At 50.8% G+C, this 18,068-nt stretch overlaps 2 long non-coding RNA genes across 2 annotated transcripts; one reads left to right on the top strand and one right to left on the bottom strand.

Moving 5' to 3' along the window:
• Positions 1-4,159: 4,159 nt before the first annotated feature.
• Positions 4,160-9,736, bottom strand: LOC308037898. Its single transcript, XR_013921861.1, has 3 exons — positions 9,317-9,736; positions 7,927-8,145; positions 4,160-4,269 (listed from the first exon to the last, which is right to left on the bottom strand). It is a non-coding gene; the product is annotated as an uncharacterized lncRNA (long non-coding RNA).
• A 93-nt stretch (positions 9,737-9,829) lies between these two features.
• On the top strand, positions 9,830-11,410 carry LOC308037985. Its single transcript, XR_013921866.1, has 4 exons — positions 9,830-10,075; positions 10,186-10,299; positions 10,431-10,533; positions 10,735-11,410. It is a non-coding gene; the product is annotated as an uncharacterized lncRNA (long non-coding RNA).
• Positions 11,411-18,068: the final 6,658 nt, after the last annotated feature.

Raw genomic sequence — 18,068 nt, 5'->3', positions numbered from 1 at the left:
TCTTGTCTCCTCAAGTTTACAGCTAAACTGTATTTTTCACAGGGACAAGTCTGGACAAGTCCTGGGCCACACTGAGGGTCTCCCTTTGTGTCGTGCAGAAATCCAGGGGGACATGGTGATTGCAAAAGACCAACAACTTTTGACAGCCCTGGGCCATGATTAAGGGGTCTCAACTTTTCCCCTTTGTTTGCCAAGCTGGGCATATCAGGAGATGGAGCTATGTGCCCTCCAGCACATCCTCCATCTCCTGTCGGTCAGCCAGCCTGGATCTGTGGCTCCTTAGCTCGTTGCTGATGTGCAGATTGCAGTGCCTCCTGCTCTGAATGTGTCTTCTTCTGGCTGAACTAGTCACAATGTTTTCAGCCGTGATCCTTATCAATGCTCAACACCTCCTTCGTGGGTCTTCTGTCACTCCAGTATGGATCACAGAATGGATGGGCTTGTAAGGGACCTCTGGAAACCATCTAGTCCAACCCACCTGCTAAAGCAGGTTCACCCAGAGCAGATCACACAGGAATGTGTCCAGGCAGGTTCTGAATGTCTCACAGTATCACAGTATGTTTGGGATTGGAAGGGACCTCAAAAGATCATCTAGTCCAATCCCCCCGCTGGAGCAGGAACGCCTAGGTGAGGTCACACAGGAACATGTCCAGGCGAGTTTGAATGTCTCCAGAGAAGGAGACTCCACAACCCCCCTGGGCAGCCTGTTCCAGTGCTCTGGTACCCTCACTGAGAAGAAGTTTTTTCTCAAATTTAAGTGGAACCTCTTGTGTTCCAGCTTGATCCCATTGCCCCTTGTCCTATCATTGTTTGACAACGAGAAGAGCCTGGCTCCATCCTCATGGCACTCACCCTTTATAGATTTATAAACATTAATGAGGTCACCCCTCAGTCTCCTCCAAACTAAAGAGACCCAGCTCCCTCAGCCTTTCCTCATAAGGGAGATGCTCCACTCCCTTAATCATCTTCGTTGGCCGACCCTGGACCCTCTCCAGCAGTTCCCTGTCCTTCTTGAACTGAGGGGCCCAGAACTGGACACAATATTCCAGATGGGGTCTTACCAGGGCAGAGTAGAGGGGAAGAAGGAGGACCTCTCTCGATCTACTAACCACCCCCCTTCTAATACATCCCAGGATGCCATTGGCCTTCCTGGCCACAAGGGCACAGTGCTGGCTCATGGTCATCCTGTTGTCCACCAGGATCCCCAGGTCCCTTTCCCCTACACTGCTCTCTAATATGTCATTTCCCAACCAATACTGGAACCTGGGGTTGTTCCTGCCCAGATGCAGGACTCTACACTTTCCCTTGTTAAATTTCATTAGGTTATTCGCCGCCCAACTCTCCAGCCTGTCTAGGTCTGGCTGGATGGCAACACAGCCTTCTGGCGTGTCAGCCACTCCTCCCAGCTTAGTGTCATCAGCAAACTTGCTGATAGTGCACTCTATTCTCTCGTCTAAATCGTTAATGAATATATTGAATAATATTGGCCCCAGTACTGACCCCTGAGGCACTCCACTAGGTACTGGCCTCCAACTAGACTCCGCACCATTGACTACCACTCTCTGGCTTCTCTCCTTAAGCCAGTTTGCAACCCACCTCACTACTCTATTGTCTAGACCACACCTCCTCAACTTAGCTGTGAGGATGCTGTGGGAGACTGTGTCAAAGGCTTTACTGAAGTCAAGGTAGACCACATCCGCTGCTCTGCCACCATCCATCCACCTTGTTACGTTCTCATAAAAGGCTATGAGGTTGGTCAAGCATGACTTGCCCTTGGTAAAGCCATGCTGACTGCCCCTAATAACCCTCTTATCCTTGATGTGCCTTGAGATGGCACAAAGGATAAGCTGTTCCATTACTTTCCCAGGGACAGAGGTGAGGCTGACCAGTCTATAATTACCCGGGTCCTCCTTCTTGCCCTTTTTGAAGATTGGAGTGACATTTGCTTTCCTCCAATCCTCGGGCACCTCTCCCGTTTCCCAAGACTTGGCAAAGATGATGGAGAGCAGTCCAGCAATGACTTCAGCCAGCTCCCTAAGATGCATCCCATCTGGACCCATGGATTTATGGATGTCCAGACTATTTAATTGCTCCCTAACCCAGTCCTCATCGACTAAAGCAAACTCCTCCATTGACCTGGCTTCATCCAGGGTCTCAGGGGTACAGGGCTTCCCAGGACAGCCTCCGGCAGAGTAGACAGAGACAAAGAAGGCATTCAGAAATTCTGCCTTGTCTGTATCTTCCGCCACCAGGGCACCCACCTCGTTCATCAGTGGGCCTACATTGCCTCTGGTATTAGTTTTATCTGCTATGTATTTGAAAAAGTTCTTTTTGCTGTCCTTGACGCTTCTCGCCAGCTGTAATTCTAAGGAGGCCTTGGCTATCCTAGCTGCCTTCCTACATCCTCTAACAGCAGCCTTATATTCCTCCCAAGGGGCCAGCCCCTGCTTCCATGACCTGTGAACTCTCCTCTTCTGCTTGAGCATACCCAACAGATCCCTATTCAACCACGCAGGCCTCCTGGCTCCCTTCCTTGACTTCCTACGTGTGGGGATGCTCTGATCATGAGCGTGGAAGAAGTAATTTCTGAATGCAATCCAGCTCTCTTGGGCCCCTTTTCCTCAAGCAGTCTTGCCCATGGGATTTCCCCCAGCAATTGCTTGAAAAGGCCAAAGTTAGCCCTGCTAAAGTCCAGGGTTGCAATTCTACTTTCTATTCTGTTCCTGCCACACAAGTTGCTGAACTCCACCATCTCGTGGTCACTGCAACCCAGGCAGCCCTCATCTTTACTGCTTCGACCAGCCCCTCCTTGTTAGTGAGGATGAGATCCAGCACTGCACCTCTCCTAGTCGGCTCCTCCACCATCTGCATGATGAAGATATCATCAATGCACTGGAGGAACCTCCTGGACTGTGGCTGGCTGGCTGAATGGTCCTTCCACATCAAGATTTGCCCTCTAAGTCTCAGCAAATTTTACAAATCCTTCAGACTTTTTCTGTCTCTCTCCCTCTGTAAATAATAGAAATGCAGTACGGGAGGAAGGGAGAAAAAGTCTTCTTCTGAACGTACAATCACTATGATGTGATCTGCTACAATAACAGCTTTTAACATTAAAGGAAACATGCTCTTAGTGATGCACCTAATAAAAGAAAAGGAAAGATTTGGATCCGTTCTAGTGTAACATTGTATCTGCTGAGACTGTGGCTTCCCTAGATGTCAGCTGGGGAACATAGAGGCTGCAGGAAAGTTTGTTGACAGAAAGTGGGAAACTTGGATTTTTTTTCCCAGTTAACTTTTTCTTTCCCCTTTCTTCTTCTTCCCACTCCTGTTTAGGCTCACGACCTTCCAAAAGCTATTGCGGCAGATCGTACACAAGTCCCTGCCGTTGGCTCGAACTCTGTAACACCATCAGGCAGATACGTTATTGGAATATTGTCTTGTGTGCTGCCGAGCCAGGAAGTGACACGAACGCCATGTAAACACGAGCAGTGATGGCTCCTGGTCGGCAGTCACAGGTTGGCCTCAGTAATTGCTGTGAGATTAATCCCACACAGGAGCAACAGTATATGCTTCTGCCTTGTCAGCTTCATGAACAGGGCAAGTGGAGGGGAAAAATGCTCTTTTGTTAACTTCAAGTCATCGTCTATGCTATTTGCAGCAATAATAGATTCTAACATCAAAAAAACCCTCCTCATTATGCATCTGTTAGTAAAACTGAGAAGAATTGTATCAGATCTAGCGTACAATTGTATCTGCCGAGACCGCGGCTTCAGTACAAGTAAGCTGGGAATCTAGAAGCTGCAGGAAAATTTGTTGACCAAAACTGGTAAACTTTGATTTTTTTTTTCCCCCATTAACCCTTCCCCCCCTTCCTATTTTCCCATCCCTGTTTAGGCTCATAACCTTGTAAAGGCTATTGCAGCAGCTCCCACATTTCTTCTGAAGCATCCAGATGCTGAAATGAGGCAGAGAAATGTGGCCTACTATCAGAGCAGACCTGAGGCTGAGGAGCAAATTAGAGACCTGGAGACAGAAGGTTACGAGGTATGCTTTTTATTCAGAGCCTGGTCTTTGGGAACCCGTCTATCATACCTCTGATGGGGTGAGATTCAAGGGTCTTGTTTGCTTACATGTCCTCTGCTCCTCCTCTCCTTCCCCTCTTGCTGTTTCCTCCGTCACCTCTGTTGTGTCTTCTTGTTGCATTCAGTAATTCTCATCTCTTGCATTTTGTTTCTTCTTCCGAGGTTTGGTCAGGAAATCGTAACAGGGCTGTAGGAAGAAGTACTGGAAGTAAGGCTGGACTGGCAACAAATCCACACTGTGTTTTGGCAAAAAAGGGACACGGTTAGGTTGATTACTCCCCTGTCCTGTAGACGACAGGGACTGATTTGGGGCCAGCACCCCAAAGGCTTCCTCCCAAGGGTGCTGGGCGGGGTTGGGGTGGGCGGGGCTGCACACGCGTGGCTCTGTCACCCCCGTGTCACAATGCCAGCACCCGGCAACGCAGCACTCACAATGCCCCGAGCAGGATCAAAAGGAGCAGCCGGGTCCCGTGTCCAGTGCCAGAGCTGGCCCGGGGGCAGCCCCAACACATCCCGGAGGGAGGAAGCACTTGAGGAGCTGCTGGAACCACAGGGCAGGGGCTGAGGGAGGAAGAGCTTGCATGAGGCTGCTGGAGGTTCTCCACTGCAAGGTGATCTGCTGCCACCTTCCAAGCTCAGCTCATGGATGGAAATCCTTTTGAGCTGGATAGCAGTGGAGAGACCAAGGGAATTTCTTCTGTGCTTGCAACACCCACTGGTGTCCCACCAGGCGCAGGAAGGATTCTTGCCCCCAATGTCCATCCGCTCAGAGGCATTTGGGCACTCTCGGAAGTCCGGGAGATGGCTCCAGATCAAGGGAGGATAGAGTAGGATAGGCTAGGGCTTGGGCAGGTCCTGGGGGGCGTGAGCAGCCTGTGGGACAAGGAGCCAGGTCTGGCTCACATGCTCAGGGAACAGCCGATCGCCAGCACTGGGGTCAGGAAGGAATTTTTTCCCCCGGGGCAGATTGGCACTGGTCCCCGGGGGTTTTTTGCCTTCCTCTGCAGCATTGAGCATGACCGCTTTGCAGAGCTCCTCTGGGCCCTTTTGGCTTGGTTCCTGCCTGCTGCTCAAGCACCAGAAAGATGGCCTCTCGTGCCCTGCAGCTGGGGGGAGGAAGGCTTTTTTTCCCCCCTACGTGGGACAGCAAGCGTCTCCGGGGGTTTTTTGCCTTCCTCTGCAGCACTGAGCACGGCCCCTTGCCACGGCTTCTTTGGGCCATTTGGGCTGGGCGCCTGCTGCTCCACGAGGTGGCCCCAAACTTAGCTAGAACAGTCTACCTAAACCAGCATAGAACAACTCACCTAAACCAACCTTAAACAACCTAAACCAGTCTGCCTTAAAAAACTTCAATCAGCCACCAACAACCTAAACAGAACCTTAAACAATCTACAACAAATTACCTAAACCAACCTAAACCAAACAAAAGAAACCAACCTAAACACCCTAAAACAAACCTACCCAAACCAAATGATCTAAAAAATCCTACCTAAAACAATCTAAAACTACATAAACCAGCATTTCTCAGCCAATCTTAACCAACCTGTAACCAAACCGACACCAACCAATCTTAAGCTAAAACAACCATTGAACAACCTCAAACAACTTCAAAACAATCTGATAAAGGATAAACCTACCGATAACAACCCATCTAAACCAACCTCAAACATATGAAACCAAATGACATAACCTGACCAAAATGACCTAAAGCAAACAACCCAAAGCTAAATAGAACCACTGAAACCAGCCTACAATCACCAAGCTAAAAACCAATCTAAATCAAGTAAATGTCAACAACGAAGCTAAAACACCCTAAAAAACCTCAACAACCAAACTCCAACCACCAGCCACCCTACCCCATGCAGTGTCTCACTTGGATGTGGCTGCACTCTTGGAAGCTTGACTACCCCAGGTTCTCCTACTAATGGACCCTGAGCTTGTTTGGAGGTTCTCGAGCACAGCGCAGCTACCGGATCCCCTTGACCTAGCAATGGTTCGCCTCTAGCGGGGAAGCTCGTCCTCTTTGAGCAAGGGAGGGAAACACGTGGAGCAGGGAAGGAGGAAGGGGACATCTGCTGAGACAGCAGAAACAGCCCAATCCAGCCTGGTGATTAGTGGGGGGACACGTGTCCCAGTCAGATTGCAGTCACATCCAAATCATCCAGACACAACCTAAAACCAACAAAACACAATGTCAATCTAACCAAAGCACCTAAAGCACCCTCAACAACCAATCTAAACCACCCCAACCTGAAGGAACCCGTATTCAAAACATGCAACGTAAATAACACTGCCTAAAACAACCTACCAAAAAGTAACTAAACCAACCTAAACCAAACAACCTGAGCCAGCCTCAACAGAAACCCTCCAAGCAACCTAAACAATGCAAACTAAACCTGCCTAAATCAACCTACCTGAGAACACAGACACCCACCAACCCACCTAAACTGCTTACTGAAAAGAAACAACCTAAAATAACCAACCAACCAACCAACCAACTTAAAATCATCTAAACAAACCTAAACCAAACTACTGAAAATGGCCTCAATGAAAACAGCTTCAGATACGCCACCTACAACAACCAAGGGAAGACACCTTCAACCAAAAATCACCTACATCAAGCAACCTGCACCCACCAGCCTTCAGCAAACAGCTTCTCACAACCACCCTCAAAGAACCTGCCTCAAACCAACCTCAAACGACCTCAACAAACTGAACCAAGCTACTAAAACCAGAAACCTAAACCAAACTAACACAACCAGCGCTACAAAATCGTCAGAAGACAGCACCAATCAATGAGCCCAGCAAAACCAAGAAAAAGAAACCTCCGAAGCTAAACAACATAGATCAGCGGTAAGAAAATCACATCACACAACCTAAACCAACCCACCTAAACTAACCAACCGAAACCAAGCTAAACCAGCAAACCTGAAGCAAGCAATCAAAGACTGACAACCTAAACCAAACTTCACAGACCTTAACCTAAAACAACCAGCCTTCAGTGACCTACGAACACACAACCTACCAACAACGTAATACGGTGTCAAACAACCAGTCTCAAAAAGCCTACCAAAACCAACTCCTAGAAACTGACCTAAACCAACCAGATGAAACCAACCTAGAAAAACCCAACAAAACCAAAACAACAATAGAAACAACATCAACAACAAAAGCAGAACACCAAAGAAGGTAGAAAGAAACAGGCAAAACCCAAACAAGTTACAGACCAAGAAGGTAGATGTAGGAAACAGCATGCAGAGATGTTGCATGGGGACCCAGTGCTGTGGAGCAGCCACTGGTGTCCTGTCAGGAACAGGAAGGATTCGCAGCTGCCACTCGGCACCTCTCCCTGCGGGCAACACCAGCGCCTGGCAGGGACCAGAGCGCTTCTCGTGCACCCTGCCCAAGAAGCACAGCAGCAAAACAAGGTGCGCAAGGCAAAACATCTGCTTGTCATCACTACACGTGATGCTTTGGAAAAGCTCCCACAGTACCACATTGTCGCGGTTGAGACGGACAAGCGACATGGACCAAATTCTTTCAAGATGAAAGTAATAGATGCCATTTATTGCTACAAGTGCATTTTTATACAATTCTGCCAGTTCATGTGTCTTTTCACTATTGGTTACAAGTTACAGCACTAACATCTCATTGGTTAAACTTGCTATCATCCATGTTATTCTTCTATCCCCTTCTCTCTCGCGGGTACATCTCTCCTCTCTCCGGATACTCCTTTACTCCCATCCTCCTCAAGGGTAAATCTTAATATCTCAAGGCTGATCTCTACTCTCATATTTTCTGTCAAGGATTCCACAGACCCGCTGCAGTTTCCCACACCACATACCTCTTCTTTCGTGCATGGTCAGTCCCGCGCCTCATTCTCAAGGTTCTCCCTCTTCAGGAACCAGGCAAAGCTTGGCCTCTATTGCTGCTGCTGCTCTCTGCAGCTCTGGGACTTGCCTTTGCCAGCCTGCGAGGGCTGTTTGTTCAAGCTAAATGGAAGAATGCATCAGCCTGCTCCTGGCTACACGTGGGCTCGTGTTAAGGATTGTGAGCATTGGCTCTGAAAAAGAGTCAGAAACGGAAATGACATGGAATAACAGAACATGACAAAACACAAAATGAAGTAAATTAAAATAATCAAATAAAATAAAATAGAAACACTTGTATCCATTGCGTTTTGTGTGCTGGAAAGTGGGTTTTAGGGAAGAGTGAGGGGAGAATGAAGGAAGGGAGAGGGAGGGGGGAAGGGAAGGGAAGGGAAGGGAAGGGAAGGGAAGGGAAGGGAAGGGAAGGGAAGGGAAGGGAAGGGAAGGGAAGGGAAGGGAAGGGAAGGGAAGGGAGAAGAGAAAAGAAAGCCCTGACAGAGCCCTGAGAGCTCCATACCTGAAATTGTGTGGGTTTGACTGAAAGTGAACTCATTTTCTTCATGGAGTTAGAAACCTTTCTTTTTCACAGCTCGCACAGTCATTATTTGGAATTAGTTTGAGAACACGAGATAACACCCCAGCACAGAGCTAATGTTTTTGGTTGCTCTGGTCTGAGAGCCAAGGACATTCTCACTGCTCTGCCCACAGATGTGACGTATCGAGGAAGGGGGGCAGAGATGGGGCAGAGCTGGACTGACATCCAGGCTGACCGATACAAGTATTTCATCCCATTAGCGTCATGGGAATTATTTAGGGAGGGAGGGGATCTCTCTCACTCTCTCAGGCGTGCAGTGCAATCTTGATAAACTGGCCACACGGGTCAAGAAAGCTGCCTGGCAACCAAACAGATCCATTGCACTCTTCTGCTCAGCACAGCAAGATTTGCCCTCTAAGTCTCGGCAACTTCTTGAATATCACCCATAATCAATCAATACAGGTTTCAAATAGCAACATGGCATGACAAAATAATACATTCTTCTCTTTAAGTCCACTCCTTTTTTTAATCTTTGCCTAGACCTTCAGGAAACGTCAAACCAAACTCACTACTGAGCAGTTCAACACACAACCCACGCAAAATAAAGGCTCCCAATTAGGAACCCGATTACAAGCATCAATCGTGCAACTGCTACTCTCTGGCACGGCTGCCCTGAGCCCATCACCCCTAGAGATGAAGTCCAAGGGAGACACCACTCAGCTGGCAAATATTCCAAAACCACAAACACGTCTTGCCCACAGATCTTACAGCAAGCTCTCCCTCAGCAAACAAAAGACTGAACAGCAACAACAAGCAGAAATAATACTCACAAGTCTGTAACTCACAAGAGGGTTGTTGCAAGAAGGATTTCTGGAAACGCTTGAACATCCACAGAAGTGGCTTGGAGCCAAAAAAGCGCTGTCTCTTGAAACACCTTTGGCATTCTTAACACCACAGCACTAAAGAAATATCAGAATCCCTTAGCAGAGCAGAATTCTGCAACACAACGACCGGGTTTGTCGTGCTGGTCAAACACAGTGTCCAAACGGGGCCTCGTGGCCCTGGGGGCCGCCATGCCGGCCACCGCAGCGTCCGTTGGGGACGCCGCGAGCCTCTGTGATGGCAGTTGGAGCACAGCTGTGCCAGCTGCGCCATCGCTCGCAGAGAAGAGGCCGCGGACGACAGCGCCGGATCGACGCGAAGCAGCGAGAGGAGGCTCAGGGACCCCCCGGGATGGCTCCGCCGCCCAAACGGCGGCTGCGGGCCGGGAGCAGCAGCACCGCCCACAGGCAAGAGGAGCCAATGGAGATTGACCCACCCCGGGAAGAGGCGGAGCCCATGGAGGTGGATCCGCCTCGGCAGGAGGAGGAGGCGATGGAGGTGGATCCGCCTCAGGCGGGGCTGCAGGGGCCCAGCACCAGCATGGCCGGACCGGCTCCGGCGCCGTGGTGCCCGAAGCGCCGCAGGACGGCCGGGGGCTCTCCCAGAGCCCCCAAACAGGCGCCTGGCCACAAGCGGCGCCGCCCCCGCAGCCGCCACTAGCCACCTCCGGGGGATGGGCCGGACCAGCAGCCGCTCTGCAGCCACAGGTGAGCCCGGCTTCCCAGCCCGCACCCCCGGCCCTCATGCCGGGGCATCTCCTCTGCGCTGGGGCCTGGGCAAGAGGCGAGGAGAGTCGCTGCCATCTTCTGCTCGGCAGCCCCAGAGCACCGGGAGGAGTCCTTAGGAGCCACCACACACCGGGGGACAGCGCCAGAGACACCAGGACACCCGAGGACAGCGCTGGAGCTGGAGCTTGCCTTCAAGGGAAAAGGTTTTCACATTGCACAAACCATTCAGACTTCTTCTTTCTCTCTCCTTCTCCCTGTATGCAGACTATAGAGTTAATAGAAATATGGAGATCTAGAAAGTAAAAGCTAGATGTATGTATGTGTGTGTGCACAGAAGCCCAGTGGAGACCGCCAGAGACCGTCGGGGACCGAAGGACACCGTGGGACCTGCACCTTGCCTCAAAAAAAGGAAAAGTTTGGAGACAACAGCTTACGAGGTATGCTTTTTCTTCAGAGCCTGGTCTTTGGGAACCCTTCTCTTACTCCTCTGATTGGGTGAGATGCAAGGGTTTCCTTGACTTATGTGTTCTCTGCTCCTCCTCTCCCTCCCCTCTTGCTGTTTTCCTCCATCATCTCTCTTGTGTCGTCTTGTTGCATTCAGTAATTCTCATCTCTGGCATTTTGTTTCTTTTTCCCAGGTTTGGTTAGGAATTCCTGACAGGACTGCTGGAAGGATTTTTCGAAGGTCAGAGGCATTTGGGCGCTCTCAGCAGTCCGGGAGATGGCTCGAGCTCAAGGTAGGATAGGGTAGGATAGGCTAGGGCTTGGGCAGGTCCTGGGGGGCGTGAGCAGCCTGTGGGACAAGGAGCCAGGTCTGGCTCACATGCTCAGGGAACAGCCGATCGCCGGCACTGGGGTCAGGAAGGAATTTCTTCCCCCGGGGCAGATTGGCACTGGTCCCCGGGGGTTTTTTGCCTTCCTCTGCAGCATTGAGCATGACCCCTTTGCAGAGCTCCTCTGGGCCCTTTTGGCTCGGTTCCTGCCTGCTGCTCAAGCACCAGGAAGATGGCCTCTCGTGCCCTGCAGCTGGGGGGAGGAAGGCTTTTTTTCCCCCCACGTGGGACAGCAAGCGTCTCCGGGGGTTTTTTGCCTTCCTCTGCAGCATTGAGCACGGCCCCTTGCCACGGCTTCTTTGGGCCATTTGGGCTGGGCGCCTGCTGCTCCACGAGGTGGCCCTAAACTTAGCTAGAACAGTCTACCTAAACCAGCATAGAACAGCTCAGCTAAACCAGGCTTAAAGAAGTGCAACCAACTAACCAGCCTTCAAGCTTCAAGAAGCTAAAATAAAATTAAAATAAAGGCTTGTATCCCTTGTGTTTTGTGTCCTTGAAAATGTTTTGGAGACGGGAGGGGGGGAGACGGGGAGAGGCGTAAGCGGGGGAGAGGGGAGACGGGGAGTGAAGGTGGAAGGGGGGAGACAGGAGGGGGGAGAAGGGCATGGCTGCCCTGAACCGATCACCCCCTAGAGATGAAGGCCAAGGGAGAAACTACTCAGCTGGCACCAAAAACACAAATACGTTTTGCTCACAGACCTAACAGCAAGTTTTCACAGTATCACAGTATCACAGTATGTTTGGGATTGGAAGGGACCTCAAAAGATCATCTAGTTCAATCCCCCTGCTGGAGCAGGAATGCCTAGGTGAGGTTGCACAGGAACATGTCCAGGTAGGTCTTGAATGTCTCCAGAGAAGAAGACTCCACAACCCCCCTGGGCAGCCTGTTCCAGTGCTCTGTCACCCTCACTGAGAAGAAGTTTTTTCTCAAATTTAAGTGGAACCTCTTGTGTTCCAGCTTGATCCCATTGCCCCTTGTCCTATCATTGTTTGACAAGGAGAAGAGCCTGGCTCCATCCTCATGGCACTCACCCTTTATATATTTACAAACATTAATAAGGTCACCCCTCAGTCTCCTCCAAACTAAAGAGACCCAGCTCCCTCAGCCTTTCCTCATGAGGGAGGTGCTCCACTCCCTTAATCATCTTGGTTGCCCTACACTGGACCCTCTCCAGCAGTTCCCTGTCCTTCTTGAACTGAGGGGCCCAGAACTGGACACAATATTCCAGATGGGGTCTTACCAGGGCAGAGTAGAGGGGAAGGAGAACCTCTCTTGATCTACTAACCACCCCGCTTCTAATACATCCCAGGATGCCATTGGCCTTCCTGGCCACAAGGGCACAGTGCTGGCTCATGGTCATCCTGTTGTCCACCAGGACCCCCAGGTCCCTTTCCCCTACACTGCTCTCTAATATGTCATTTCCCAACCAATACTGGAACCTGGGGTTGTTCCTGCCCAGATGCAGGACTCTACACTTTCCCTTGTTAAATTTCATTAGGTTATTCGCCGCCCAACTCTCCAGCCTGTCTAGGTCTGGCTGGATGGCAGCACAGCCTTCTGGCGTGTCAGCCACTCCTCCCAGCTTAGTGTCATCAGCAAGCTTGCTGATAGCGCACTCTATTCCCTCGTCTAAATCGTTAATGAATATATTGAATAATATTGGCCCCAGTACTGACCCCTGAGGCACTCCACTAGGTACTGGCCTCCAACTAGACTCCGCACCATTGACTACCACTCTCTGGCTTCTCTCCTTAAGCCAGTTTGTAACCCACCTCACTACTCTATTGTCTAGATCACACCTCTGCAACTTAGCAACTAGGATGCTGTGGGAGACTGTGTCAAAGGCTTTACTGAAGTCAAGGTAGACCACATCCACCGCTCTGCCACCATCCATCCACCTTGTTACATTCTCATAAAAGGCTATGAGGTTGGTCAAGCATGACTTACCCTTGGTAAAGCCATGCTGACTGCCCCTAATAACCCTCTTATCCTTGATATGCCTTGAGATTGCACCAAGGATAAGTTGTTCCATTACTTTCCCAGGGACAGAGGTGAGGCTGACCGGTCTATAGTTACCCGGGTCCTCCTTCTTGCCCTTTTTGAAGACTGGAGTGACATTTGCTTTCCTCCAATCCTCGGGCACCTCTCCCGTTTCCCAAGACTTGGCAAAGATTATGGAGAGCGGTCCACCAATGACCTCAGCCAGCTCCCTCAGCACCCGCAGATGCATCCCATCTGGACCCATGGATTTATGGATGTCCAGTCTATTTAATTTCTCCTTAACCCAGTCCTCATCGACTAAAGAAAACTCCTCCATTGACCTGGCTTCATCCAGGGTCTCAGGGGTACAGGGCTCCCCAGGACAGCCTCTGGCAGAGTAGACAGAGACAAAGAAGGCATTCAGTAATTCTGCCTTGTCTGTATCTTCCGCCACCAGGGCACCCACCCCGTTCATCAGTGGGCCTACATTGCCTCTGGTATTAGTTTTATCCGCTATGTAGTTGAAAAAGTTCTTTTTGCTGTCCTTGACGCCTCTCGCCAGCTGTAATTCTAAGGAGGCCTTGGCTATCCTAGCTGCCTTCCTACATCCTCTAACAGCAGCCTTATATTCCTCCCAAGGGGCCAGCCCCTGCTTCCATGACCTGTAAACTCTCCTCTTCTGCTTGAGCATACCCAATAGATTCCTATTCAACCACGCAGGCCTCCTGGCTCCCTTCCTTGACTTCCTACGTGTGGGGATGCTCTGATCATGAGCGTGGAAGAAGCGATCTCTGAATGCAATCCAGCTCTCTTGGGCCCCTTTTCCTTCAAGCAGTCTTGCCCATGGGATTTCCCCCAGCAATTGCTTGAAAAGGCCAAAGTTAGCCCTGCTAAAGTCCAGGGTTGCAATTCTACTTGCTATTCTGTTTCTGCCACACAAGATGCTGAACTCCATCATCTCGTGGTCACTGCAAGCCAGGCAGCCCTCAACCTTTACTGCTTCGACCAGCCCCTTCTTGTTAGTGAGGATGAGATTCAGCAGTGCACCTCTCCTAGTCGGCTCCTCCACCATCTGCATGAGGAAGTTCTCATCAGTGCACTGGAGGAACCTCCTGGACTGTGGCTGGCTGGCTGAATGGTCCTTCCAGCAAACATCAGGGAAGTTAAAATCACCCACAACAACCAGGGCCTGTGACTGCGAGGCCACTCTCAGCTGCCCATAGAAGGCCTCATCAACTTCCTCAGCCTGATCTGGTGGCCTGTAACAGACACCCACAACAGTGTCACCCCTGCCAGCCTGCCCCTTGATCCTGACCCATACACTCTCAACTCGCTCACCATCCACTCCTGGGCAGAATTTAGTACATTGTAGTTGCTCTCTCACATAGAGAGCAACTCCACCACCACGCCTGGCTGGCCTGTCTTTTCTGAAAAGGGCATAGCCATCCATGACCACATTCCAGTCATGTGAACTGTCCCACCATGTTTCTGTAATTGCCACCAGATCATAATCTCCCAACCGAACATAGGATTCTAACTCCTCCTGCTTATTCCCCATGCTGCGCGCATTGGTGTAGAGGCATTTCAGGGACCGAGCAGAGCACACCGATTTCTCCCTAGAGGCAAAGGAGGCCACCTGGTCCTCATCAGTTTTAGAATGCTGCCCCACTGGGACAAGCCCAGCTACAACCCCATCCCCCTTCGAGCCTAGTTTAAAGCTCTCCAAATGAGCCCAGCTAATTCCTGCCCGAGCATTCTTTTGCCCCTCTGAGATAAACCTTTCCCACGTGACACTGTTCGGATTGGTGTCTTATAGAACCAACTATTATCAAAAAATCCAAAGCCCTGCCTGTAGCACCACTCTTGGAGCCAACCATTTAGAGAATGAATTTTCCTATTCCATCCCACATCGTCACTTGAAGATGGAAGGAGTGAAGAAAAGATCACTTGAGCCCCTGAGTCTTTCACCATCCTTCCCAAGACCTTGAAATCATTCTTCATTGCCCTCAGACTACGGGAAGCAGCTTCCTCCCCATCTGTCTGGAAGACCAGCAGCGGGTAGTAGTCTCTCGGGTGCACCAGTCTGGGGAGCTCTCCAGCGATATCCTTGATCCGGGCTCCAGGTAGGCTACAAACTTCCCTAAGATGAGGGTCAACTCTGCATATTGGGCCCTCTGTTCCTTTCAGAAGGGAATTTCCTATTACTATCACCCTTCTTTCTTTCTTAACAGAGCAAACAAAAGATTAAACAGCACCAACAAGCAGAAATAATACTCACAAGTCTGACCCATCTTCTGCGGGATTTTCCCGTACCGGCCGACACCGCCGGACCCGGCGGGCACACCCGCTGCCCCCGCTCCAGCTGCCCACCAAGCGGCGGCGCCGGCCGCGCCACCCACGCGTGCCCACAAGCGGCCTCGCCCTCCCCGTCCGCCCGCCGGGCACAAGACGGACCCCAGCGCAGCCCCGCCCGGGCACCGGGAGAGCGCGGAAGCGTCGCGGCGCCGGTTCCCGAGCGGCAGCAGCAGCGGCAGCAGCAGCTGAGAGGGGCTGGTGCTCGCCTTGGCCGCCGTGCTGGACACACACCCGACCAATCGCTACCGCCTCCCGCAAAGACCGACCCAGCAGCCCCGACGGGCGGATGGCAGAGCCGTCGCTCCTCGGCCCCGCCCCGTGTGCCGGTAAACGCGGGAACGAGCGGGAGTCGCGCGGTTTGGCTGCTCCCGAGAGAGAGCTGGAGGAAAAACTCTTCCCGCCCCCTGTCCCTTCTTCTCCAGCCGGGCAGCCTCCTGCAGCTGCCGCCGCTCCAACCGCTGCCGACAGCCCGGTGGCCCCGATGTGCCACCCCACCCTTCCATCGGGCTTTTTCTTGTGCGTGGAGTGGCCGGTGGAGACTCTTCTCATTAACTCACAAGAAGGTTGTTGCAAGAAGGATTTCTGGAAGCGCTCGAACATCCGTAGAATTGGCTTGGAGCCAAAAAAGCACTGTCTCTTCAAACACGTTTTGCATTCTTAACACTACAGCACTAAAGAAAATCGGTATTTCCACTTGTACAGCCATTGCACATTCTGTGGCGGGTCAGAGTCCAGAAGAACCGCGCCTTCAGAAGCTCTGTCCTCTGCCTCGGAGGGTGACGCTCCCTCCAGAAACGCCCCCACCTCTCAGAGGAGGGACAGCTGCTGCTGTCCTGGGGCTGCAGGCTGGGCTCTCAAACGAGCCGAGTTCCTGGGTCACTCCGAACAACTCGGCTGTCGGCTCCTGAAGGGAAACGCAACCTTTGCAACCCCCTGATGCCGCTGCCCTGCTGGGCTGGGCACAGGAGCCCTTCGCCATGACCAGGGCAGGGAGATGCAACGCTGGGCTTGACTCGCTGCGGAGCTGCAGGGCTGGTGTGTCACCCTGCAGCAGAGGGGGATGAAGTGCCAGCTGGGGCAGTGACAGTGACTGTGCCAGTCAGCGCAGGCAGGTGACAGGAACAACCACGAAGCCACTGATATGCAAAGAGTACAGCGCGGGAAAGAGCACTGGATCACCAGCTGGTGGATTGTCCCTTCGTTTTCGGTTGACTATCCGTGTTCTGTATTGAATTATTGATTTCTTTTTACTGATGTATGGTTGGTCATCTTAATACGTTTGGGGATTTCTTGGATATTAGTTTTCCTTTCTTTTACAAGGGAAAAATGGTGTGGGACACATTTTTATTCATACATGGTATAGGACTAACACTGTTTTTGCCCGTGCCTAACCAGACTCTATTGAATGGAGCTTGGGACTTGATACAAGGCTTCATGCAAATTTGGAAGCAGAGGGACCAGGGGATGTGTCTCAAGCAATACTACAGGGTCTTTCAAAAACATGGTCCCAATTTCAAAGGCAGAATGATTTCCAGTTGGGTCCATCTTTCCAAAAGATCCTGTACTTGGGGAGAGTTGTGGAAACAAACTTGAGATGGGTCCTAGGTTACCTCTGTTCCTGCTCCTCGTCCCATAGACATGTAAATATAGAAAATTAAATCGATAAATGTGTGCACACAGAAGCCCACAGAACCCCATAGGAGACTGCAGGAGACAGAAGGACACCGCTAGAAACCACAGGACACCATTGGCTCTGTGTCTTGGTTTAAAAAGGAAAAAGGTTTTCACATTTCAGCAAATAATTAAGACTTTTGTTTTCTCTCTCCTTCTCCCTAGAGATGTGTCTATGGACAATATAGTTTAGAAAACTATGTACATATAGACAATAACAACTAGAAATGCATCCACACAGAAGCCCGCTGGGGACCGCCGGAGATTGCAGGAGACCGTGGGAGACTGAAGAACACCGCTGGAAACCACAGGACGCCACTGGAGAACGTCGGAGACCAAAGGACACCGTGGGACCTGCACCTTGCCTGGAAAAAGGAAAAGTTTCTTAACATTTTACAAATACTTCAGACTTTTTTCTTTCTCTCTCCCTCTGTAAATAACAGAAATGCAGTACGGGAGGAAGGGAGAAAAAGTCGTCTTTTGAACTTACAATCATGATGCGATCTGCTACAATAATAGATTTTAACATTGACAGAAACATGCTCCTAGTGAGGCACCTAGTAAAAAAACAGGAAAGATTTGGATCAGTTCTAGTGTAACATTGTATCTGCTGAGACCGTGGCTTCCCTAGATGTCAGCTGGGGAACATAGAGGCTGCAGGAAAGTTTGTTGACAGAAAGTGGGAAACGTGGATTTTTTTTCCCACTTAACTTTTTCTTTCCCCTTTCCAGAATCACAGAATCACAGAATCACAGAATCGACTGGGTTGGAAAAGACCTCAGAGGTCATCGAGTCCAACCTTTGGTCCAACTCTAGTCCGTTTACTAGATCATGACACTAAGTGCCATGTCCAATCTCAGTTTAAAAACCTCCAGGAACGGCGAGTCCACCACCTCCCTGGGCAGGCCGTTCCAATGCCTGACCACTCCCTCTGTAAAGAATTTCTTTCTAATATCCAGCCTAAATTTCCCCTGGCAGAGTTTAAGCCCGTGCCCCCTTGTCCTATTGCTGACTGCCTGGGAGAAGAGACCAATTCCCAGCTGGCTAGAACTTCCCTTCAGGTAGTTATAGAGAGTGATGAGGTCACCTCTAAGCCTCCTCTTCTCCAGACTAAACAACCCCAGCTCCCTCA

The sequence above is a fragment of the Nesoenas mayeri genome (genome assembly GCF_963082525.1).
Source record: "Nesoenas mayeri genome assembly, chromosome: 2".
NCBI lineage: Eukaryota > Metazoa > Chordata > Aves > Columbiformes > Columbidae > Nesoenas > Nesoenas mayeri.
This window is presented reverse-complemented; position numbering and strand designations above follow the sequence as displayed.